General features: G+C 43.2%; 1 protein-coding gene across 4 annotated transcripts in view; it reads left to right on the plus strand.

Moving 5' to 3' along the window:
- The window catches only part of pak1 (p21 protein (Cdc42/Rac)-activated kinase 1), a 78162-nt gene that overhangs the window by 16952 nt on the left and 35034 nt on the right, over nt 1-26176 (plus strand). For 2 of the 4 annotated variants that reach the window (XM_004575507.2, XM_004575508.2), the window contains exon 2: nt 7727-7782. The exons of 1 other annotated variant lie outside the window; for it this stretch is intronic. The gene's annotated coding sequence lies outside the window, so the exon portion shown is untranslated. Of the gene's footprint in view, nt 1-7726; nt 7783-15478; nt 15501-26176 lie in introns of those variants that run through there. One more of the 4 variants, XM_076873451.1, reaches the window with a different exon arrangement.

Genomic DNA, 26176 nt, shown 5'->3' on the forward strand with positions numbered 1-26176 from the left:
TTCTAAGGTTTTATGGACTGATGAAATGAGAGTGAGTCTTGATGGGCCAGATGGATGGGCCCGTGGCTGGATTGGTAAAGGGCAGAGAGCTCCAGTCCGACTCAGACGCCAGCAAGGTGGAGGTGGAGTACTGGTTTGGGCTGGTATCATCAAAGATGAGCTTGTGGGGCCTTTTCGGGTTGAGGATGGAGTCAAGCTCAACTCCCAGTCCTACTGCCAGTTTCTGGAAGACACCTTCTTCAAGCAGTGGTACAGGAAGAAGTCTGCATCCTTCAAGAAAAACATGATCTTCATGCAGGACAATGCTCCATCACACGCGTCCAAGTACTCCACAGCGTGGCTGGCAAGAAAGGGTATAAAAGAAGAAAAACTAATGACATGGCCACCTTGTTCACCTGATCTGAACCCCATTGAGAACCTGTGGTCCATCATCAAATGTGAGATTTACAAGGAGGGAAAACAGTACACCTCTCTGAACAGTGTCTGGGAGGCTGTGGTTGCTGCTGCACGCAATGTTGATGGTGAACAGATCAAAACACTGACAGAATCCATGGATGGCAGGCTTTTGAGTGTCCTTGCAAAGAAAGGTGGCTATATTGGTCGCTGATTTGTTTTTGTTTTGTTTTTGAATGTCAGAAATGTATATTTGTGAATGTGGAGATGTTATATTGGTTTCACTGGTAAAAATAAATAATTGAAATGGGTATATATTTGTTTTTTGTTAAGTTGCCTAATAATTATGCACAGTAATAGTCACCTGCACACACAGATATCCCCCTAAAATAGCTAAAACTAAAAACAAACTAAAAACTACTTCCAAAAACATTCAGCTTTGATATTAATGAGTTTTTTGGGTTCATTGAGAACATGGTTGTTGTTCAATAATAAAATTATTCCTCAAAAATACAACTTGCCTAATAATTCTGCACTCCCTGTATAAACTTCAGGCTCAGTTCACACTTACAACTGAATAAAGGTGTTACACCTACAGGGGTCCATAAGTCCACAGTCAAAGCATGTCCAAGAATTTTTAATAATAAAAATAATTTAGTCAAAGAAAATGATTTGACCTCATCTCTTAAAACTAATATTAATAAATTAATCTAAAGACACCAAGACCAAAGACACAGATGTGACATCATGTCTCCTGATCCATGTGCTGATCTGTTTTATGATGTTCTCTGTTAGCGGGAGGCTAACGTAGCATGGAGGAGAGTAACGCTACAGCAGGTTGGAGGTTTTTCGAACCTGCTACACCAACAGCTTTTCTTTGTATGTTTCCAGTATTTTCTTTACTTAAAATTATTAAAAGCTTAAAATGACTGACAGTCAGTTTCCTTGATGTTTTATCACAGGTTCTGCCAACTTTTTGGGTTTACCGCGTCCTTAACGTGCGATAAAATTGAACAAATATTATTAAACTCGCTCTCCACGTTTTATCGTTTAGTTTGACGCAGTAGGCAGCCGGAAGATAAAACACTGAGCTCGGAGAAGTGTTTTATGACATTTTATAGACGGAATAATCTGCAATCGGTACTGGAAATGTTCGCCCGTTGCAGCACGGTGGATGTTTGCAGACGTCGGTCAGCCTCTGCAGAGACTTTAACAGCAAACTGTTCCTGAGTTGGAAGCAGGGGGAGTTCCAATCATGAAATCGTCTTGATATTTCAAAATGCCGTCATCATGATATCATTCCTGCAGATACCACCCAGCCAAAACTGTTCCAAATACACAAAGTCCTCTCCCACCAGCTCTTTCCTTCTCCCATACTCTTCATATCTTCTTCAGCTTTTATTTATCTCCTCTGCATCTTCATTTTTTCTCTTTCTTCACGCTTTTCTCTGTACACCATGTCCTCGTGTATTCCTTTCGTCCTCTTCACCCTCTTTTTCCCTCATTCTCTCCTCTCCTTCAGTCTATCTGAAGTAACCAGTGAAGCAACTATAATGTTATTAGCTATAAATACCCCTCCATCTCTCCTCCTGTCAAATAGAGGAAGTTTCTTTCTTGCTCTCATCCTGTAGTTATATCTTCTCTGCTATTTTTGCCTGAGGGATGTTCTCCTTGTTTTCACATTTAAAGCACAATAAGAGCTTATTTCAAATGAGAGCAGGAGAAGTTTCATCTTTAATTTCTACAGAGAATATCATGTAAGGATACGTGAACTTTTAAACCTCTGTGGCTCTACCCTCACATAGATCCACGAGCTGTGGGTAGTGACCGGAAAAAAGTGGTGGATGTGAGCTTCTTGTTAAGAGTGTCTGGGCTCAGAGATACGGTGAGGAGCTCAGTTATTTGAGCTGCTGCTCCTCCACGTTCAGACGAGGCAGCTCAGTTGGTTCAGGGATCTCATTGGGGATGTCTCCTGGGAGATATGAGGGGTTCCCGATCCACCTAAGAGACAAAATCTCTCCAGTGTGTCCTGACTCTGCTCCGGGGTCTCCTATAGCTCCCCACCTGAGTGTCTGAGACAAGCCACCGTTCAGAGGACGCTCTACAGCTTGCACTCATGTTCTTAGTCTCTCCATCATACCCACAGCTCAGCCAGCAGTCCCACAGCTTCACTTTCACGCTCAGTACATTAGCTACATCTTTATAACAAGTGGGTTTTTCTACCAACGAGCAACTGAAATTATAAAAACCTCCACCGCACACATGCCTCAGCATGATTGGCTCATACGCTCATGGCACCAATTGGCACTTTGGGTACAGGAGACATTTTTTTCCAGAATATTATCCAATATTCTTGGGAGAATATCACTTATTAGCTGTAAGTATGAAATTAAGAAAGCTCCCCGTGCTGCCTGCGGTCAGGGAGGCTGTTTTTATGCTTTATCTGTGCCTGTTACTGAGTCTTATTTACTCTCTGTCCTGGTTTATTTCTTCTTATCGCTCTCAGGCCAAGAGCCAGCTCACTCATTTTCTCTCCCTCTCACCCATCTTGTCCCTTCCCCAGGGGGACGTTTCAAACTGAGTTCTCACCTCCGTTTCAACAGAAACGCAGGAACAACACCCTCTTCTCTCGCCAACACACTCTACAAATTTTAAATATGGCCAGTCAAGTGTGTCAGCTTGCCCTCCACATGCACCCTATCTCTTTCCCTCCAGCCTGTTTTCTTTCCCACATACACAGAAGGCTTCCTTTGGTGAGGCACAAGATTTAGGAAATAGTGAGACGGGTCTGTCACTCCCAGCTTATCACAAGTGGGCTCTTAAATTTCCTGGTTAGAGCTGTAAATTTCAGTGCTGTCATTAGATTTTCACTTTTCCAATTTCTAGGATTTTTCTTGGTGATTAATTTGCCATTGGGAGTGGAAAAAGCACATGTGTTATGAGGGCAAAGCATTCACTTTACCTTCCTAACAGAAGTCTGTGCTTATTTCAGTTACTCTCTGACAATTTTATAAACGAAAGGTATTCCACAGGGGTCAGTACTTAGCCCTGTGCTATTCACCGAGCACATGACCTGGGACCACTGAGACCTGTGCATTGCTATGCTGAAGTCACAGTTTTATACTTAGAAGTGCACTAACTCAGAATCTACAGGTACAGATTAGACTTAAGTGTTTATTAAATCCTGATAAGACTAAGCACAGGCTCTTCACCAGATGCTAAATGAAAAGTTTAAAGTATATGCTGTTAAAGCAGCAATTACAGTGACAGTTAAATGCCTTAATATCTGAAGCTGAACATTGTATGTTTTTTTAATGAGCAGCACTTCTGTTTTAGTTTATAAAGATCTGGTTTTTACCAGTAATGATCACGTCGCTGTCTTGCTTTCACAAAGCCGTTCGTATTTGAGTACCACATTCAGAAATAGGGCTGCTACAAATGACTATTTTGATAGTCGACTAGTCACCGATTATTTTTGCGATTAGTCGACTAATCAGATCATGCATCCACTGGACGTAAAACGTACAGCTTATAGCACCAGCATGCATCTGCTCTTATATAACTATCATTAGCTTACAGCTTGAAGTGTTTACGGTATGTGCTAACTAAAACATAAAGACAATCTTAGCCAAACCGATTTACTCAGGAACAAATAAAATACTGAAAAAAGCCAAATTAACATTTTTAAGTTATCTAAGTGGCTTATATATCACGTTTAACCTGAGTAGCGAAAGGCTGCGGGGATCTGAAAATGATGTGCCGGGAGTCCGATGTTCTTGCCGGCTCTAGTGAGCCTTGAACTCCCGGTCAGCTCATCTCTGAAAACGTTGGAGCACTTTTACAAATATGTGATGTCTTGATAAATCAAGCACATATTTCAAGTTTACACAGCTATGCTCTTGAGTGAAAATATCTTAAAAGTTTATTTTGTGACCCAGAAAGAGTAATATTAAAACTAAGTAGCTTCCGCCATTGTTGGAAACTGGAATGGGCTGGGCTGCGCTATGAATTCTGGGATAGGTTGGGCCACGAAGGATACACCCGACCCGTCCTTCAAATCTGGGGAAAAGGTGGACACATTGTTGGCCGCGTTTGTTGGAGTCCTCGAATTTGGACACAGCTACGATACCGGACACAGCTTCTTCTTCTTCGGGGTTTAACGGCAGCTGGCATCCTTGTGCATGCAGCGCTGCCCTCTTCTGTTTCAGTCCGTTATTACATTCTCAAATCCTACTACTTATTCCTGCGTCTTTCAGGATCTTACAAAGCTTCAAACGACACGTCAACTATTAAATCAGTCGTCGACGTAATCGTGGCAGCCCTATTCAGAAGCATGCATTACCTTTGTGTTTCTTTTATAATAAAGATGTGGGAAAAACTGCCCATTAGGTGGTAAATTCTGAGGTTAGACATGAATATTAACCTAGAGCAGTTTAAAGTTTCTTTGGGTGAATGAATGCTGTTTTTTATGGCTTTTATTACAGTCAGCTAAAGTAACATATTTTAGTAAACTGTAGAAGGAAAAAAGCTGGACTAAAAAAGTGAATTATTCCTGCACGACTGCCTTCACAAAGTGTTTTTGTATTGTAATGTCTATCATCGTCTTCTGACAACTAATCCCCGTATAATAATAATTAAAAGACTAAAACTAAACTAAACTAAAGATAAAGAAAAAATTAACCCTGGTGAAGCTAGCCTGAAGTTCTGACATATTTTCCTGTGAGCATCTCCATTAGCTGTCTGTCAGCACATGTCATCATGCTCAGCGGGAATAATTAGGCGTGCGGCCACGAAACAGAACTACTCTCACATTTTTCTGCCAAACACATTTCATGCACGAGTCATCTGACTCGTATGTGTTTGTTTCATCTGACGGACGCGGACAGACGGGCAGAAGTTTAGAGAGCAACTCGGTGGATTTTCAGGCTGAGCTTCGTGTTGTTGTTGCTTCAGCCGTGAATGAACAGCAAAAGTTAATTTATCGGGCTAGACTCAGAGGTATTGAACAGAAATTCCTCCACAAATAGTGACATAGTGCCCGCAGGACGACAGTTTTGAAAAATTATATAGGGACATGAGAGATGAGAGCTTTGCTCTTACCTAGGAACATAACGAGAACAACAACCGTTTGAGTCAAGCCTCCTATTTCAAAGAGACGTGTCACAGACGAGTTGGGCTCATCAGCTGATTCGGGTTGTAACGTGTTGGGATTGTGCATTTATAAATGACATGGCAGTTTGTAAACCTGTGATTACAGCCAGTCTGAGTCAGGCTGTGAGTGTTTGGAGACAGCTCGCCTCATGCCGAGTCACCTGTGCAGTCACCTTGCGCTTGATACTGGAGGTCGCTGGTCACTGCAACTACTTGTGGTCAGTCTCTGAAAGTAGAAAATATTCAGTGCAATCACTGGGCAGCCAATGATTTGCTGCCATCCAATTTTTTGGTCTAATATGTTCATTTGGAACACATCAACCTGTGATCCAGGTTACAAATACACAATCTAGGGTGCTGAGTCTGTGGATGAATCCTCCCTGAATACACCAATCAGAGGATGTACTGGGATACACTGGACACCGACGTGCTATAGTGTGATTAGAGAAAATGAAAATGGTCTATATAAACAAACCTGATGAGTGGCTTTCAGTCAGCTCTTTCCTGCTTTTATATTACTGCTGCTCAAATTCACACCAGGCCACTGCATGTCCTCTGTTTTATGTCCCTCCAGCTCTCTGGTCAGTCACCTGGTTTGAACCTGCTGCTATAAGTGAGCCCAGATAAAACCATCGGACAATAAGCTGCATGTTAGTGTGAGCAAACTCCAGCTCACCTGTACCTGTAGCTTAGTGAGGGGATGTACGTGCATGATTAGCAACAGCTTACGCCGTCCAGGTGGCACAGCCACGTATGCAGGTGGCTGCATGTTGCATTAATCAGAGATTAGAAACAGCTTAATAAACTGTAATCTAGAGCTGCATGGGTGTGACCTTCTGACTGCTGCCATTCCATTACACTGTGTGTGTGTGTGTGTGTGTGTGTGTGTGTGTGTGTGTGTGTGTGTGTGTGTGTGTGTGTGTGTGTGTGTGTGTGTGTGCAGGCCTGTGTGTGTTTTCTCACAGTAAGGTGTGAATGTGTGAACAGCTGCAGGGCTGACCTCCTTTTGTTTGTCCTTCCTGCGTGCACACAAATGGCGTCCTGTTCTCTAAAAGCCTGCACTGTGTGTTTGTGTGATGCCATGTGGACTCCATCTGCTGAAAGATGGAGCAAAAGGAAAGAGAAGCACCTGTCCACACCTGTGCATGGCTTATGTCAACTTAGTGCAAGCCCAGTGGCCGTTCTGACCCACGTTAACCCCTGGCATGGGGCAATGACACGTCTGAGGGGGGGTTAAAGTTTGGCAGGTGTAGCGGTGCAGCATGGGGGAAAAATTACTAGAAATAAATCACATTATCCTTTTTGATCTTCCGGCTGCGATCAGCTGACCTGTGCTGCCAACTGGATTCAGTGTTTCATGAGATATAGGCTGATTTCCAACCTTAGACACTATAAAGCCAGAATAAAAGGAAGAATGCAGTGAATCTAATGAGCAGCGCCCAGTATAACCTGATGTCTGCTATCTTTGATGTATCCCAGTAACAGTCAGGGCATCACTGTAAACTCTGCCACAGTACTGCAAAGTCTGAACTGAGGGGCTGAACCAAGGCCCAGAATAAGATACAAGAAATCTTCTCAGATGGAGTCCCAAGAATACAAATATGGAGCTGAAAATGAGCACAAACACTTAGACGCATACTCGTCTGGAATATTCCCACATTTAAGGTCTGAAGGCTTTTCTGGTGTAAAGTGAAAGGGCTGAAAACACAGTTAATATTGAACTACATCGTTACACTTCTTCATAAACTCAAGGTTCTTCTGCTTTTCAACAGATTGCTCATCATTTCCCACCAAACTGCTGAAAATCTTTTGCTCTAATTTCGTCTCGTTTCACGTCATTCATGTTCCTTGGTGGCATTAAAGTGCTGTCGCAGTCATTTCCTTCTCTTTCCGCTCTGTTGACTTCAGGACTGTGGAGATGAGATTGAATTTAGCGTCATAAAACACTAATAAGCCAGAAGTACTGCCGCTGCTGGCCTTTTGCACCCTGATGATGAGCTCTGTCAAAGTCTGACAGCGTTGTTAGTAAGAGGATTATGAGCTGCGTGGCGGTCATTGACAGATTTAACTCTGCATTCTGAGCAGGTGGGATGAGTGAAATGACAGTTAATAAGTTGTGGCTCATTTAAAAGGACGACGTGTGATGGCCAGCGTTAACGGCGCTCTCTCTGTTTGTGTGCAGGCTGCAGGAGTCTCTGCCTTTCTGTGACAGGAGCGAGCCACACATCACGTTAACAGGTAAGCGTGGCTGGTTTGAACTCTGCTGGTAGGATTTTATTGATGCCAGTGTGATTATCAGTTCTCCTCATAGATATTAGTAATTCCTGGTTGATTTTAAGCGGGGATTGGATGGATTTCCACCCCTTTAATGCTTCACAACAGGATGGATTTACGCACTCGAGGAAGCATATTTGACTGTAGGTCTCATATCATCCTGTTCTTGGCTCAGATGTGTTTTGTCCTTTTCCTCCAGCAGTGATGTGGCTGCAGTTTTCGCTTCTAAAGCATCACTCTCTCTGTTTTAGCAGCTTTCTCTCCTCTTGTGTCCAATCTTTGTTCTTTAAATCACTACAGCGTTCATATTTTAGACACAAGCAGCTCATTTTACTGTTGTCACCTTGGGCCACAGATATATTCTCAGAGACGTTTCTTCCTGTTAAAAGGGAGTTTTTACTTCCCACTGTCACCAAGTGTTTGCACACAGAGGTGTTTGATTGTTGTGGTTTTCTCTGTGCCGTTGTAGACTCTCATAAAGAACTTTGAGGTGATTGCTGTTGTGATTTGGCCGTGTAAATGCTTTTCAAGGTAGAGATTGAAACAGATTTTTTTCAGTCTTAACATCAGGTTTTTCCATGTTTCAGCACCAATTAGAATTACTGCCGACATTCCTGTTTCCCCAGGTGGTATCCTGGTTTGCTGTTTTTCCCGATAACGTGTGTGACTCTTACACTTTATTATGAATCACTAGAGTAGAAGCATCTGTAAGTTTTGTATGCTTTTCCATTAACCAGGCTGCCAGATTGTCTGTGAAACACAGCCTCGCACACGGTCCACACCCTAAACACAATTCCTACTGACGGAGCAAACAGAGAACACACAACCAGACTCAGGGAGTGTGTGCAGCTAATCTCTGTGCACACACACACACACTTGTGTCGGATGCTGAATGAATTACCTGCTGTCATAGCTTTTGTTTCACCATTTCAGCTCACTGTGAAGATGCAGTAAAGAGTAAGAATGTGAAATTTAAGCAAGCAGGTGGAGGCATATATGCGACTCTTTGGATAATTCGGGATACACGGATACAGCGCTTAGAGCACGGATCTGTGTGCAAGAGGTTATCAGTGGCGGTGAATGGAGCCTAACCCTGGCATGAAGAAGTGTTAACAGGAGCAGAAGCCGTTTCTTGGATCCAGCTTTTTGAAATTATTAAATCCCTGCAGCTTCTCGGGATCCATACGCGTCTCCAGATCGAGCGAGTTTGCACGTGACACAGCAGCAGTGGCTCCGTCAATTATTCGATCAATTATTCCTGAAGCTGAGAGAGAGAATCAGTCGGGTGTTAATAGAAAGTCACAGTCTGCTTTCCACAGCTGAGACAGGTGAGCTGTCGCATGTTAAATCATTAGTTTCACATGTTCAGGAGTCCTGAGCTCCAAACAGCTGTCAGAGGTTTTTACTCTGAGTCAGGTCGATTTATTTAATCTATCTGCTCCCTTCGCTCCACCCGAGCCCCACTCCATCTGATATGTGAGAGTTAGCACTACCGTGTCTTCTGTTCCCTGAGTGGATGCAGTTCTGCATCTTTAGCCAGCGCTACCTGTTTGCATACCTTTAGGGTCACATGTTTGAAGCCTGCCTGTGTATACTAGTGAGACAGCAGCAGCTGAGAGAGAGCGAGTGAGAGCACACCAGGGGCCGTCCAGGTCGGGTGTCGGTCCACCTCTGCAGCACTTCTGGCTAAATTCAAACATAAAGCCGGACATTATCATTTGAAACAGAAACTGTTTCCGTAGTAACTCCCATTCTGGTGCAGGTTAGCCTGCAGGCACGATGTTCATGAGGTAGGTCATTTTTCACAAAGAAGATGTTTGAGCAGTGCATCAGTGTTTGCAGTTGTGGTTCACTGAGGGAAACCAGAGGACTTCACATTATGTGAGTTGGCTGTAACGGGATTCTGCATTTCTGGTCTGACGGCTCCCAGCGTGCACTGCACCCTTCATTATTTATTGCATTGGCAGGGGCGGAGTTACACAGCTGGTATGTCAGGGATGGAGACAGACCCCCTGCCCCCCATCAGCACACCTGTGTGTGTGCTGTGTTTAGGTGGAGAAAAGGGGGGATGGTAATAGGGTGGGGCTACTGCGCTGATGAGAGCGAGTCGGCGGGTTTGCCATGCATTTTTTATGCACTGCATCATTCTGTGTGTGTGTTCAAGCTCTGTGTGAGTATTTGAACTATAGGCTTACAAAAAAGGGGTGGCTGAAAGGGTAACAGAGTAAAATCTTCCTGAATCTGTCCTGATACGAACTGTACTCTGTGAAGTGCAGGGCTCCTGGGTATTTTAGTGTTGTCTTGTTTTAAACGGGACCTGCTGTGTTTTCTCTATTTTCTGTCACATTTGTACTGTTGGAGTGGCAGATGTTCCTGTAAACGTACATTTGGCTGCTCTGTTTGGATCTGTATGACGTCAGTGAGAGCGGACATCCCTAATTTGGTTTTTATTTTTGAGGGGCAGCTAAACTTAAAGGGGGAGGAGCTAAAACAACTGAACTAAGCAGCTGCATCAAGGCGCAGAATGAAATAAATGGGGTTTATTTTGAACTGTTGATTATGCAAAGCTAGTCTTGTAGAGTCCTGCTTTGGGCTGAGTGATGCTCATTGCTCTTTGTGAACATATCGCTGACATAATAAGGTCTCAACTTGGTTTGGACACTGACTGAAGGGCTGCAGCCGTACTTTTCCTGGATTGGTCCCTCAGTGTGGTGACTCAGTGAAAAAGTCCTGGGATTAAATCCGGTCAAAGGAGCACCATTCATGCACAGGTTTCCTTTGAGAGGTTATTTTTCCCGCCATTAAATGCGTGCTAAAACAAAGCTAGGTTTGATTCTCCCATCACAAAGGCATTCACTTAGCGCTGGAGTTTAACCCCGTACGCTCCTCTGTGGCCTCCCGCTGCTCCTCAGACTGAGGGAGGATTAAATGTACTGAATGAATTTCCTTGTGAGGATCAGTGAAGACCGGCTTAACTTAATTGTTTAGTAATGTGTCAGAATTTGGTCTAAATGTGGTGGCGAGGTGGTGTCCAAAACCCAGACATTAGATTGGTTTACATTTTTTAAAACCAAACAAAGCAGCAAATCAAGAGAAATATGTTTCAAATGTGACCAAAATTCATGTTTGGGGAAAGGGCTCGTTACATTTCTGGCAGCACTTCATTAATTTCTTGTTTCAGATGAAAAAAATAAGATGAAAACAGGGTGATGGATGGTAGAAGAAGAAAGCCGATAGCAGTGGAAAGATGAAGAGGGCGAAAGCAGTTCATCACACCGTGAGGGAGCAGAGCGTAAACTCTCCGAGTTTTTCCAGTGAGAAATGGTTTTGTGTAAATTCTCCCAGTTTTCTGCTCGGATCTCTCTCCTGTTTGATCCTCCCCTCTTTATTTTCCTCTGACCCCCACTTCCCCCTTCCCCCTCTGTAGTGTCTCTCTTACTCCCCCCCCTCCCTGTTTTGTACTCCTTTTTTTGTCTTGCTCCTCTCTTTTCATGCTCTTTGTTGGATCCTTCAGGCTGGACACATTCCTCCCTCAATCTTCTTTTCATCCAGTCCTTTTAAAAATCTTTCTTCACAATGATTTCTTCTGTCTTACACACACACACACACACACACACACACACACACACACACACACACACACACACACACACACACATGTCAGGTATTCATGTCTTGGGGACATCTAATTAACACAATTCGTTCCCTAACCCTTACCCTTAACCATAACCCTGACACTAAAAGCACGTTTTGAGTCTCAAAAATGCCTTCAAACTTGTGGGGACCAGGATTTTGGTCCCTACAAAGATATGAAAACACGCTCACACACACACACACACACACACATTCACATGATAAGTAGCTTCAAGCAGAAAACTTTCCAGGCAGATTTAACGCAGCGACGACTGAAGTGAGGAAAAGTAGACAAGAAAAGCGTGACAAAGAGGGAGAAACTGAGGCTGTCGTCCATGCTTCTGCTATTCTTTCACGTTTGATCCTGTAAAATTACAGTATTAAAGTGAAAATTAAAGTTTACAGACATACTATAATCTGCAACAACAGTTATAACTAAAAAAATGATCTTAGTGTCCCGTATAAATAAAATACACTTTACAGCATGATTCTGTTTGTCCACAGTTTCCTGACACTTTAATAACGTTTTTTGACTTGAAAGTCAGAGTGAACCTTTACTGGGATTTTTTGTTTGTGGTGTTGACATGTTTGATGAAGCTGTGCGAAGCAGAGAAAGATGTGAGCTGCAAAGTAAGAGAGCCTGCGAGGGACATAGAGGGAGACGACTCGCTGTGTCATTGAGTTTATTCTGTGAAAAAAGCAAACAGTAAGAGAATGGAGAGAAAACATTTGCTGTCTGTTTATAAATAGGAATGAATACACTCTCCACCCACTGTGAAACACACACACACACACACGCACACACACACACACACACACAGCTTTGTATTGACCAGCAGAAGCTGCCTTCTTTGGACTCTAATCTACTGGACGTCACGACTGATTTATCTCCACTGCAGGGTGTGTGTGTGTGTGTGTGTGTGTGTGTGTGTGTGTGTGTGTGTGTGTGTGTGTGTGTGTGTGTGTGTGTGTGTGTGTGATGTATCCATCATGTTCATGCCTCACATCATGTTTTCCAGTGTGTGCACTAATATCAGTCACGGTACAGTAAAAGGTGCAGTGTGTATCTGAGGTATTGACTGAATTTATAGTGTGTGTGCATTAAGCCTCGTCATTAGAGGATGGACTTTCCACTGAAGGTGCTGCAGTGCACCCTGGGAATGCATCCGATGCTTTACGCCAGCGTTTTGAGGCTGTCTTCACTTTGGCTCTCGGAGCTTCAGCCCGGTCGTTGCCCTCTTCTTCCTCTCTCCTCATTCTGTTGCTGTATTATTAGTCAGCTGTGTCACTTCACATCTTCTATTTCATTTCCGCCAACGTGGTGCTGTGCACAGAGTCAGCCTGCATTTCTACATGAATCAGAACTGATTATTACGCAGTGCTGCTAACAGAAGTTGTGGTCATTTCCATTGGAGGAAAATCACAGCAGGCAGGATCTGTGGGCTGCGTCCGCCAATCGTAGTTCAGTTTGTCTCCACTGGTGTCAGTGTGTTTGACTTTGGGCCCAAAGATTTAATGGTAGACTGCTGGTTCCACCCTTTTGACACCAACACCAGTTTTTAAAAAAATGAAAACAATACCACTGGTGACAATTATAAATAATATGTTCATGTTGCCGTGGACGAACTCTTGGCTGACGCGTTTTCTCTGCTGCTCGCCGAGGCAGTCAAAGAGTTCTACCACAGGATGTGCAGCTCACTGCTGAGGCAGATGATTAAACACTCGGGTATTTATTCATCTCAAAATGCTTGGCAAATAGTCACAGCTGAAAGAAAGAGATGTAACTGAAGCATGTATCTGATGCGCTGTAACCTAATGCTGAAGTATCTGCACAAGGTTAAATTATTGATATGATGTGAATGAAAGTTTCATTGGGACTGACACTGACCTGAAAGGCTCTCGCTCTGCTGGAGCTACTCTGATTGCAAAGTTACCTCCTTCACAAATCATATTTGAGGAGTTCAGACCCAGACAGTTCAGATTTCTCATTAAGCAACTCACCGGCCAGCATCACCGCCGTCATCAGTCAGTCACATTCACGCACATGTCCCTCTGTCCCGTCTCTTCCCTCGTGTCTTGTAGTTTTCCAGCTCTTCCAGCTTGTAAAGCTCACAGAGTTTGCTTTGAACGGCCATTCAGTCGCAGCCGGTGAGTCGACACTGACCAGCGACGGCCTCTCTGATTCACACCTCTGCTATGATGTCAGACGGAGTCGGACTTCTGTCGTGCTCCTCATCCTCTTTCTTCTGCTTTGTGTTAACTGTAAACCGATTTTACCTCCACGTTCTTCTGTGACAGCAATCAATACTGCTTCATCAGTATTGATTGCTGGTAATGCATTCACAGCCAGCGCCAACGAAGACTAAAAAGTGCATTTTTCTCAAATCCATGGCTGCAGACTCCTGTTTCTTAGCTTTATCTTTAAGGCCTCTGACGGTGTGGTAGTTACTTCCTGTTTGTTCCTCCTCCAGCCGCCCACTTTTCCCATAAAACCAAACTGACCTCAGACGGTTGATCCATCAGACGGTGACTCACAGCTACAGGTATCTGCAGAACAAAGACGGGAACACATATATTTTCCTACAGTTTACACTTTAACAACCGTTTTGGACTCGTGTCAAACTCAAAGCGTGACCACAAAAGATTAAATCTTGATTATTTTAATCTGACTAAATAGCTGGCAGCTTGGTTTGCTGAGGTCTTTATGTGAAGCCAGTATGAAGGCTGTGCAGCAATATTACCAGAATATATTTATATATACAACATATAATCCAGTAAAAATAAATGGTTGAGGTTATTCAAGATCAGACAGCTGATTGAAACACCTGGTCAAAACACCTTTGTGTGAGTCAAAATCAACAGTTTAAATAATGTTTGTTTCTCTGCTGTTTCCAGTTAGTGAGAAACAGGAGTGCAGATTTCAATGATATTGTTTTAATACTGTTGCTGTGACCTGCCTGCAGCTCTAACAGGTACATGAGCTGGAGATTCTTTATTAAACAAACAGTGAACCTCCCAAAAACTTTGAACACTGTCATCAAACCTCCTCTTCTACGTGTCGAATGGTATTGATTCATCTACTAATGTCAGTTTTACTGAAGCAGAGGTGCTGCAGAGCGAGAGGAAACACACAGGGGAGAAAGTGGAACCACAGAAACCAAAATCCTCAAGTTCAGTCTCGTTCAGCTTTCCTTCCACAGTTTATTTACATGTGTGGTGTTAAGGTCAGAGATAGCAGGTCTCCCTGCTGGGGGTCTTAATGTGACCTTGTAATCCATGTCAGTATTGATTATGTAGAGCTGTGTGTGTGTGTGTGTGTGTGTGTGTGTGTGTGTGTGTGTGTGTGTGTGTGTGTGTGTGGCTAACGATCGAGGACATTCAGCTAAAGAATAATCCCCAACAACAAGGACTCCAAAGACGCTTTATGTGGCATGCCAAAACACACCCTACAAAACCCAATAAAGTCACACACACACACACACACACACACACACACACACACACACACACACACACACACACACACACACACACACATACAGAAACCCTCAGTTTGACTCAGAGCCTTGAGATAACTTTTATTTCAGTGTACAAACACGAGCTCAGACTGTTACTATGTTACTGACTGTTACAGAAAGCCCAAGTTTTTATTCTTTTATACCAATTACTTTCATTTTTGTTAAACTAAAATAGTAAGAAAAATGCAGACATATATCAGTGCAGAAAAAACACAAAGTGATGTTTTTTTCTGAGGAGTTAAAAAGTATACTGTATTCAGAAAATCAGAAACTTCTGGCATATCAGACTTATTATTTTTACTGTTATATCATGAAAATGTTCACCTTTGTTTTCTTTTGGTAGGTCTGCTGTCATTAATTTCCAGGTCCACACAGGCCTTTCCTTAAGTTAAACAAACACTAAAAGTGAAAGTTCATTTTTGAGGGTCCCCGATGTGCAGAAAAATGCCGTCATATGGGAGTAAAAACAGACTGAAAATGGACCAAACAGCAGTCAAGAGAACATCTTAGATCATCTATCCACAACACCAGGTTAGTCATTAATGTGTCGCTGTGTGGTTTGGTCCTTTGCTTTACAAAGCAAAAGGCTTGAGATTGATTCTCTTCTGCTCTGTTACACCGTGTGATTTTAAAAGCGTAAAGAAGTGCAGCACATGAATCTGAGGCTAGATTTTTGTCTTTGATTAGATCATTTTCCTCCCGACCTTATATGAAACTCAGATTCATCTCAGGAGTCATAGTGAACCATTTAATCTGAACTCAAAGTGACAGGACCGGTGATCCGTGAAAACCAAGTAAAGCTGAAAACAAAATAAAAACTACAAGAACAGAAACACACGGGAGATGAAACAGACAGTTGGAGTTTTCTTTTTTATGTGTTGAACTAAATCGGATGATTACAGCTGAGTGTAACAGAAACCTTTAAGGCATGAATTATAAAATGTTTTTTTTTGCAGTGATAAACAAATAAAAACAAGTGGATATTCAGGATGTTATAAATATGTGTCTGTAAAATAACTGTCTACCAGAAAATGTCACGATCATGAGTTGAATTGTTTTATTTTGAAAGACTTCTCTGATAAAGGTCAGAGTTACGTGACAGAGAAAAAGCAGAGAGGCTGTGACGCTGGTTCGGTCTGACAGTGAGTGCAGGCGAGACCACGATCACGACCCAGTTTGTCCAGTAAAGCCTGAGCTGATCTTTTCTCGTGTCAGTCAACCTCCAAACCTCCAGAGTCTTTGAAGGGCTGGTTGATACTTGTTTAGCTGGTCATTTTCCAGCCAGTCAACTCTCTGAGGTGATTACTGGGCTCCTCCTCTTCCTCCCCCTCCTCCTTTCTTCTGAGTCTGATTCTTCCTCAGTTTTTTTTTTTTTTGGTATTGTAGATTTTTCACTTCATTTTGATTTTAAAGGCTGACAAAGAGTGTGTTTATTTTAAAACACAAGAAAAGCTGCAGCCTCTGCAGTATTTGACGAATGAGAATGAGTGTAGCAGTGAGCGGACATGCAGGAGGGACTTTTGGACGTGTGGGGATCGAACGGTCTGTGATTAGTGGACGGCCCGCCTCACCTCCTGAGCAGCACCTCCATCAGTCCCTGAATCACTGAAATATAAACGATCAGAGGCGGGGGGAGCGAGGAGAGACCATCTGAATGATCTCAGTGGGTAAAAGACCAAATTGATTATGGATGTTTTTTAAGTCAGCACAGATCCTCCCTCACACACACACACACACACACACACACACACACACACACACACACACACACACACACACACACACACCCTGCTCCATACCGCCATCTGTGCAGCCCCGCCTCAGCATATTGCTTCAGGGCCAACTGAGGCCACAGTGTGTGTGTGTGTGTGTGTGTGTGTGTGTGTGTGTGTGTGTGTGTGTGCGGGGAGAGGGAGGGAGGGTGGGGTTTTGGGATGTAATGCCTTGCTTATAATAACCTGAATAATCTATGTACTCCTCACACACACACAGAGTCAGGTGGATAGTTAATCACATCCTGTGTGTGTGGATGTGTGAAGGCAGGCAGCATGGGGGAAGAGTCACCACTGAAATATTGATAATGTAAGGTAATGATCCCAAAATCTGCTTTCTCACATGAACTTTTTGCATAATCTGCCCGGGACTGAGCAGCAACTTTAAAAACCGCAGTTCCTCTAATGGCCACTTGAGGCTGGCTCCAAATCGATCAGCTTATTACGTCTTTACAATAGAAATAAAGACGCCTGCACACTGATGCACAGAACAGCTTCGGCCTCTGTCGATAGTTTCCCCCTTCATATCTGCACGGTGGGAGGATTTTATTGTAAGTCTTCTATTCTGATTTATTTAAGGCTTACAATGTAACTTTTGGGGCGTGGCTGCTTTGATTGACAGATGTTGCTCTCTGCTAAGCTCCACCTCCACTAACTGGAATCACCGGACCTCTTGACCATTTAGTTTCAGTCATCGACCAAATTATGAGACATGCAGGATATTTGTGACCCACACAGTCCTACAGACTGGGAAAATACATATTCCACAACCTCCTGGGCGGGGGTCGCTCGAGGTCGTTATGTGTTGCAAAGAGGGTGCTGCGCCCTATTCTGATTGCTTTGTTAGTTAGTAAGGTTTATATTACAGTGCCATATATACGTCTTCAGAACTAATTTCCCATGGTGACTGCCAGCAACCTCCAGCAACCACACACCACCTGGTTTGGGAAACATAGTATTATACCCCAGGTGACCATTAATTGGGACCTTAAGGCAGTATTCTCCTGAATGGTAGTTGTCACCACTCAGATAATACCACCACAACAGCGCAGATATAGGAAGAGAGGAAGTGAAACCTGGAAGCAAAGGTTTTGCTGAGTGTTAAGTTTTTTCCTCAAAGCCTCATGTTTTCAAGCTGCTCCAACACGTCCCACAGAGCTGCTTCTGTACTCGTATAGCACCTCACCAGTATTAGCTGGTAACTTCAAGCTAGTCGTTCTCCCTACAGCCAAAGTCTTTTTTTGGGGGGGGGGGGGCAGGTGAGGTGTCACCCCCTGCTGGTCATTATAAAGAACACAGGTGTAAGGCTTGATTTTCCAGACCTGGGCGCTCTTTTACACAGTCTTTTTGTCCAAATGTGGTAACTTCAGCCTCCCAACAATTAAAGTGGTAGCTGCTCCTTTTGCAGATCTTGGATTAGCACATGTGACACCTGACATTTGTAATTTGGCAAACACCTCTATGTCAGGTAAAGTTTGGAAGGTTCATGGCTGCTGTGCGTGTGTGAAAAGTACTTAAAGTCATTTGAATGAAATATTAAACCCATGTTTTGGGGTTTGATGTGGGTTTTTTTTGGCTAAATCGTGTTAAATGTCCCATTAAAAGAGCCCGCTGTGATTTTTCAGTATAACAGCAAAAACACATGACTGAATTAAGGCCCTGCTGCTTCCACTCGTGTAGAACGCTTTGCTCTGTTGTCCCAAATCAGATTTTTCAGATTGGAGTCATGTTCCTTTTATCTGGATGTCTGTAAAAACTAGAGATGGCACCATACCACTTTTTTATGTCCGATACCGATATCATAAATTTGGATATCGGCCGATACCGATATGAATCCGATGTAGTGTGTTTTTTAATCAATAAAACTTTTTTTAACATCTTTCTGCATTTTGTATAAGTTCAAACTCAAGTTTAAAAAAAAAAACACTAAAGCTATTCTGTTATACCTGTATGCAAAAAATACACTGCACCCAAAATATTTCATAGTTCAGCAATACTGATCAATCTAATAAAGTTAAACCTGCACCATCCTCCCTATTCTGGTATTTTAAAGAGTACTTAGTGGAAATATTAAGCAACCTAACTAATAGGGTTGCAAACTCCCAGCAAAAAAAAAAAAAAATAGGGAACCACCCCCCACCTCATGATGCTTAATCGACATAATCAACTTTAATTTAATGCAGTGTGAAAAAAAATGCACAGAAATCAATTGTTTTTCAAGAATAATTCAATAGATTCAACATCTTTCTTCAACAGAATTGCAGACTGCAAGATGGTATCTTCCCAAAGGAAAAAGTAGTACAGCTTACTAGGGTATATATATTAGACTTAACAGTTACTATATACAGTAATGGACTTCTATACATTTTACATTAGATTAAAACTTTGGGTGTAAGATTCAGATAATTATTTATTAAAAGCTAGATATTTTAAATGAGAATAAGAAAGAAAAGTATGTCTTTGTGCCCCCTTCTCCCTGTTCATGCCCTATCGGCCCCCCTGGCTAAACTTTGCTAGATCCGCCCCTGCACAGTTACCAGCGTCAGCTACGTAGAAAAAGATCCTGGTGTAGAAAGTAATATTAAATAAATTCTAACAACAGCTTATCAAGCTTAAACGTTCTGCTGTTGTTCAGCCGCTGGTTTCCTCTTTCTGACACGAAGTGAGCAATAAACAAAGAAGAGAGACGGACTCGCGACAGAAAAGCCGATCAGCTGATCATTAATCAGTTTCATGATTGAAGTAGCAGCAGGAGAGGGAGGGAGAGAGAGGCAGTCGCTCCATATATCGTTTGTTAAGCTTAACGCTGGAATGCTTTACAAACATTCAGAGATGAACTTATACACTTGCTTCACTTCTCTCTGGGATCACTTTCTCGGAGATGAAATGCCGGATTGGTAGCGAGGCTTCAAATGCTCAACCAGACAACAAGTCTCGCACGCCACAGCTGCTCTATCACGTGAGCACACTGCTCCAACGTGCTACGGTTATGAGCTGAGTTACGCCGTGTTTTGTGAGGTGCTTTTTTGATATTTAATGGATCGGATTACATTTTTTATTTCTCTCCGATATCCGATCCAGTAATTTAGGTCAGTATCAGACCAATACCGATACGTAATATCGGATCGGTCCATCTCTAGTAAAAACCACATGGAAACTTCAGCCACATTCTAGTGGTTTGAAATCCAGCTAAAGTGGATTTTTAGAGATGTGGCTCAGTCCTGGATTCACATTAATCTGTACGTCATGTCACGTACAAAGCAGCACATCCCGACCACAGCCACCCAGCTGTGACTGCTGCGTTAAACGTGGCTGTGTAAACTGACGTACTCCGTCATTTAGGCTTTGCTCTGCTCTTACTTTGCTGTTTAGGGTTTGGAAAAATACGCCGTGGGTTATCATGCAACACCAGCGTCATTAAAGCACCCAGAATATCCAGCCTGACCACAGTCAAATAACTAAACAAGAGCAGACCGATGCTGCATACCTCTGCCAGGCCTGAATAATCCCCCCACACCACTCAGAGAAGTTAGAAACCACAGGAGGAGAGGACCCAAACTCAGCACAGTGTGGGGCAGATTAAAATCCAGATTGTCCAAACTTTAGCTGCAGGCAGTGGTCAGTCAGTGTAGGTGACATCACAGGCGAGCGGCAGGGAAACATCCAGGAAACCGTTTAAAAAGGTCAAACATGAGGTTGACTTGAGCGGGCCACTTCTGTCCTTCCAGCAGCGATACCTGCAGGGCACTCAGCATTTACTCCACTGCATTTAAGGCCAAGCTTTAGTTACTAATTATTTTAGATTCAGCTAGCAGTAATTATGGTAATTAAATGAGCTTTTTTATCGTCACTAAAAATATACAAAGGCCCTGATCTACAAGCCTGGTGTCACAGACATTGCTTGACACAGGCAACTAAATACACTAAATGTACATGCGTTTGGTTTTTTACACATTATGAGGAGTTGCCTGTGTTTTAGTGTAAAAAGTTCTGTTATCATTAAATCTTTAGTTGAAAACTTGGTTTGAAGTTAAGTTAGTCTGCAGGATATGAATATATGTCATTGCAATGTCCTCTGGAGAGATGGAAAAACGCCTCTGTGTGTGTGTGTGTGTGTGTGTGTGTGTGTGTGTGTGTGTGTGTGTGTGTGTGTGTGTGTGTGTGTGTGTGTGTGTGTGTGTGTGTGCCCCCTGCCAAGATGCAGTCTGTTATTTGGTCACGCACTCACTTCTTCCTTTCACCCACACTCTTCCCTTCGTTCTCTTTTCTTCCCCTACCTGCATCCTCTTTTTATCTGCTTTCTTCTTCTTCTTCTTTGTCTTTGTATCTCTTATTCCAGCCCACTCAGGCCCACGGTAGCCCTTCGTTCATGCAGAAAAAAACCCACTATCCCCCCTCCTCTCCCCTCTCTTTTTCTCTTCGTGTTTCCTTTATTTTATATTTGGCCACGTCCTCTTCTTCTAAATTACCATCTGTCCTCTGACGAACACACACGAACACACTCACACTGATTGCCACCTGACAAAAGACTTTAAGGTTTCTGCATAAAAGCCTTGACACGCTCTCTGCTGTTCAGACGTGATTCATAATGCTGAAGTTTTCTGCTCAGTTAGAAAAAGTGCTTCTTGCTTGGGACTATTTTCAGTAGCATAATAATCCACTTTTGTTGTTTTAATGCATTTCTCTACCGTCAGAGCAGAATATGTGGGAGTGAGTCTACTGTGTGTCTGTGTGTGTGAATTAACCTGTCACCCGGTTCAATAGTGTGGCTGATTGATGTATTTTAATATAATGGAGCTGTGTAGCACAGACTAATGGCTTTAATACACACAATACTTGTTATTGTAATATGAACAACAGGAAAAGATGGACTCTTTATATGTCTGTATATAAAACACAGAGGCAGCTTCTGGGCTGGCAAAGTGAAGTTTTCTAATGACCAGCAGGGGACGACTCCACTGGTTGGTGACCCATAAGGGGCTCTGTCCATTTTTCAGAAAATCACAGGATTGATTTTAAGTGTGCCGTATTTTCCAAAACACACGGTAATAACGACGGCCCGCTAGCATGCTCTACCAAAAACTGTGCTTTGTTGTGTATTTGACGGACGAAAGCTAAACCATTTCCACACCACTGAAGTTGCACCATTTTTACAAACCAATTCTGGTTCATCTGTTTCATTCAACGATCCGCTTTCTCCCTTCTCGTTCTCCGTCGCCGCCATGCTTTTTCCGCCATGTGCGTATGAAAACAAAGGCACTGCGCATGCACGTTTTGCCCATATTCTACATGGAAGCACCACGTTTAAATCTGGTTTAGGAGGGGCAGCCAATCCTAGAAAGGTTAGCTTAAAGGCAGTAGGAAGTGAGCTAAAACAGCTTCAGTCAGTCACAGGTTGAGCTGAGGCCCAGTATAAGAAATCAGACAAAAGATATAAGAAGGATTATTTTGCAGTCGTGCAAAACTGCTTCTCAGTCCAATAATAAAAACACAAAATAAAAGACGGAAGCTGCTTTAGATAAAGAAGGAACAGAAGCGTCAGGGTGTGCTGTGCAAACCAGGGACTCTCCTGAGCTGGAAACTTCAAAGACCCAAATTATAATGGGTGTGGTTCAGACGTTTGTGTGGCTGTGTGTGTGTGAACATGAATACAGACTGTGTGGGGTAGACACTGATACATGCACATGTATCCATGCGTCCATGCATGCTGTCAAACCTGTGAAAATATGTTAAAATATACATTTGAAGTCTGGGCCTGGGGGTTCGTCTCATTACCACGACGACATGATTTTGGAGTCAGCTGCAGGCAGACGAGACAGAATTTGATCTCTTTGTGGTGATGTCTCAAACCGGTTCAGACTCTTCACGCTGCTGTTTGTCGGGACTTTTGCAGACGTGTTTTTTCCTTCTTTGTTCTTTATCCAGAAGGCTGCAGTAACGCCTCCATCTGTCTTCTCATCTGTCCCTTTGTCTCTCCTTGTTTAGATTCCTTGTTTATGTCACGCCTCCTCTAATATCTGACAGCGAGAGCTTGTCGGGTGTGTGCAATGTTTAGTGTTTGTTGTAACAGCGGGAGCTCCAGGAGCAGCTGGAGGGGGTGCTCCGTGGCCTCCCACTGCCAAGCGCACTGAGCTCTGCTGGGCTACGACTGGGGCGGATCCCCCCTGCTGGGTGTGCAAGTTCAGCTAAATGTTTAATCCATTTCTGCAACATCCTCCGGCATGTAGAAGCTAGCATGCACAATTTATTTACATGCAGAAAAAAGCAGAGCTTGTGCATTCTGGTTCCCATGTTCAGGCAAAAACCTGCCTGACATGAAACGAACATTTGATTCCAAATCCTAAAATGGAATTTTTACCTCTGAGGTAACTCTGCTTACACTAGGCAACCTGTAACTCCAAACCCTTCTGAAACCCTCCGCCAAAGCTTACACCACAACCTGATGTGCACTTTTCTAGAGATGTATGTACACAGGGTGTGTGGTGTTGCTTGTGATGACTGTGATTGATCAGTGTGATTGGAGGCATTTCTGTTTACTTTTTCTTCTGCCTCCATTTTTTCAAATGAAGAGAGAAGAGAGAAAACCACCTGCCTAAAATTGCAGATCAGTATAGGCACAGCATGCACACGTGTAAATGCTGATAATGGTGTCAGGCACGAGGCTGCTGCACAGATTCAACAAAGTCGGAATTAAGTTTAAAGAGCATCCATGCAGGAAGTGAGCAACTTTAGGCAACCACAGGCAGAATGACAGTAGATGAGTAAAGCGTTTCTCGACTATGAGTAAAGGTGATTGAAGTGACTTCCAATGAGAGCAATGGCTATGATGACATCAAGACTGAGGAGACAACATTCACAGCTTCGGTTCCTACTGCAAAGAAAGAAACAGCAGCTACAAAAATGTAAGAGTAGCTTGTTAAAATCAAGCCATGATTGCATCATATGCATCCTCCAGACACGGGGTACACATTTATATGACTGAACATCACAGACAAGTCGTTCACAAGTGGATACATGTAACCCCTCTTTTAAGTGGGTTATCTGCTGTTCAGAAGGTTGTTGGTTTGGTCCTCAGCTCCTCAGATTAATCGCTCCAACAAACATGTACATTTTAATGCTTGCATCAATTTTTGAAAGGTTGTTTCAGATATCTGCTGCACGAGGTGGGGGGGGCATGATCTCACTGCGAGGGACACTGAAGGCGTGGGGGCGGCGTGGATGCTAGCTCCTCATTAAGTCCTCAGGGCAGTGCCAGCGAGGAGCGAATGCTTTTGGTGATCCATGATTTCACATCTACTGCTTGTGTCACTCAGAAACTCTTGAGGTGAAAAACCCACATCATGGTTACCATGGCAGCCAGGGGCGACTGGTTCCTGGCTGTTAGCAACAAATCGATCCTTAAACCTCTGCTTTTGCCTTAAGTGGCCTCCTTTTTTTCACATTTCTTTTCTGACCTCTAGCAACACAAAAAGCCTTTTTCTGATCGTCCCGGACATCGTGATGTTTTCTTTTACTCGTTTCCTATTTTTGTGCCACCACAGTATACACGCAGTAATGAAACTGTGATGTCCACCCAAAATTGGTCTGTGAGAGGAAATAAAACACAAGAAAACACTCAGATCACAGGATGCATCATAAAAACTTTACTACAGGGCGGCGCAATAATTTAGTAATGCAGCCATTCAGTTCCCGTTTCTCATAAATCTTTACCGACAGTGGCGATAAAAAAGATACAAGGAGGGGGGCAAAGTGAAACCTCGGTGATGTGCGGGAAAGAGTCAGAGGGGAGTTATCTGTATGCGTGCTGATACGGCACTTTCAGGAAGCACTGACACTTAATGGCAGCTGTCTCTTGAGGTGTTTGTGGGTATATCTCCATAATGTAAGCTTCCCTGTGTGGACGCACACGTTTTCATCATCTGTTTGTGTTTGTGTGTGTTAGATGACATGATTGACTGCAAATTCCCAGAATAATATTCAGCCGCTGTTTATTTCCTTTATAATCGCTGATCACATCGAGTCGATGAGGTAGACTGTCACCGTTTCTGGTTAGCTGCTGGCAGACTTTACTCAGCTTCAATCTGGGAAACATGAGGTCTTTATGCTGTTAAATATTAACGTCGTCTATTGTAAGGTTACCTACGGATGGAACTGCTGATGCTAGTTGTGCTGAAACAAAATAATAATAAACACCGGGGGTCTTCACGATGCTTCACCACGTTTGTTGTGCTGCTGTTCATGTGTTCGGCCGCTAGTGGGGGGAGGGGCTGTTGGAGGATGAGTGTTAAATGAGCATCAAACCCGACGGTGATTTTTACTGTCAATTAGAATCTAAGTATCACCTTTTTTAACAACCCTACTCGGTACATATGCTACCTGATAAAAACTTTCCTTTGGATTTTCTGATTTTTGTTTTTAAAGGTACCAGAAGTATTAATTCATTAGACACATGTTTTAAAGAGATGGCGATGATGAAAGAGTGAGATTCACAGAAGTGATAGCGCTTGCCCCCTGAAGAGGTTTTAACTCATAAACTGTATATAAAAGACTGACATGTCACAGTCACCTCACAGCAAGAAGGTCGTCGGTTTGAATCCCCTGTCCTGCAGGAGTTTCTCTTCGTGGGTTTCCTCTGGGTGCTCTGGTTTCCTCCCACAGTGTTTTTTCTTTGAGCTTTTTCTACATGTTTCACCTTCACTTCCTCCGCCGTGTCCGGGTAGCAGGCACTGTGCCTCAAGCCGATCCGTATCGAGGGTATTTTAGATGATTTGATGTCCGATCAGATATCGATTCTCCAGTGTAGTTTCGTTGATGCTGCTCTCAGCTCACACTGCGAACGATTGGCGGTAACAAGCAGCGCGACGAAGAGGAAAAGGAAATGTTTTCACTGAGAAGACAGATAAGAGAGCGAGGAAGTCGTCAGCTGGAGAAATCAATGTGTCGGACATGACAGCTCAGACAGTTTGTGATTCACAGAACAGACACAAGCTGTAATCATCCTCTGAGTGTGTGTGTGTGTGTGTGTGTGTGTGTGTGTGTGTGTGTGTGTGTGTGTGTGTGTGTGTGTGTTGTAATTCTTGATATCATAAAAGTTGTCTGACAGTGATATTTTCTTATCACTCAGACACGGGTGTGGTTGTGTGTGCAGCCCCTCCCCTCAGAGTAAACAAATGCTGTGTGTTGTTTGATTTTGTCGATACTCATTTTATTTCTGTTTTGAAAGTCTTGTTTTTAGATTTTTTTTAAAGATATAATAAGAAAGATGGAGTTAGTTCATCTAACTTACACTTGTTCTCCACGCAGAGATCCAGGATTAAACTGCGTCTTTCCTGTAATAAACTCTGGGTTGAATCATCCAGTTGATAATCACGTCGCTGATCTGCTTCACTGAGCTCTGGAAACCGAATTAGAGTGAACGAGCTCGGAGATGAGTGC

Source organism: Maylandia zebra, linkage group LG14, assembly GCF_041146795.1.
Source record: "Maylandia zebra isolate NMK-2024a linkage group LG14, Mzebra_GT3a, whole genome shotgun sequence".
In the NCBI taxonomy this organism is placed as follows: domain Eukaryota; kingdom Metazoa; phylum Chordata; class Actinopteri; order Cichliformes; family Cichlidae; genus Maylandia; species Maylandia zebra.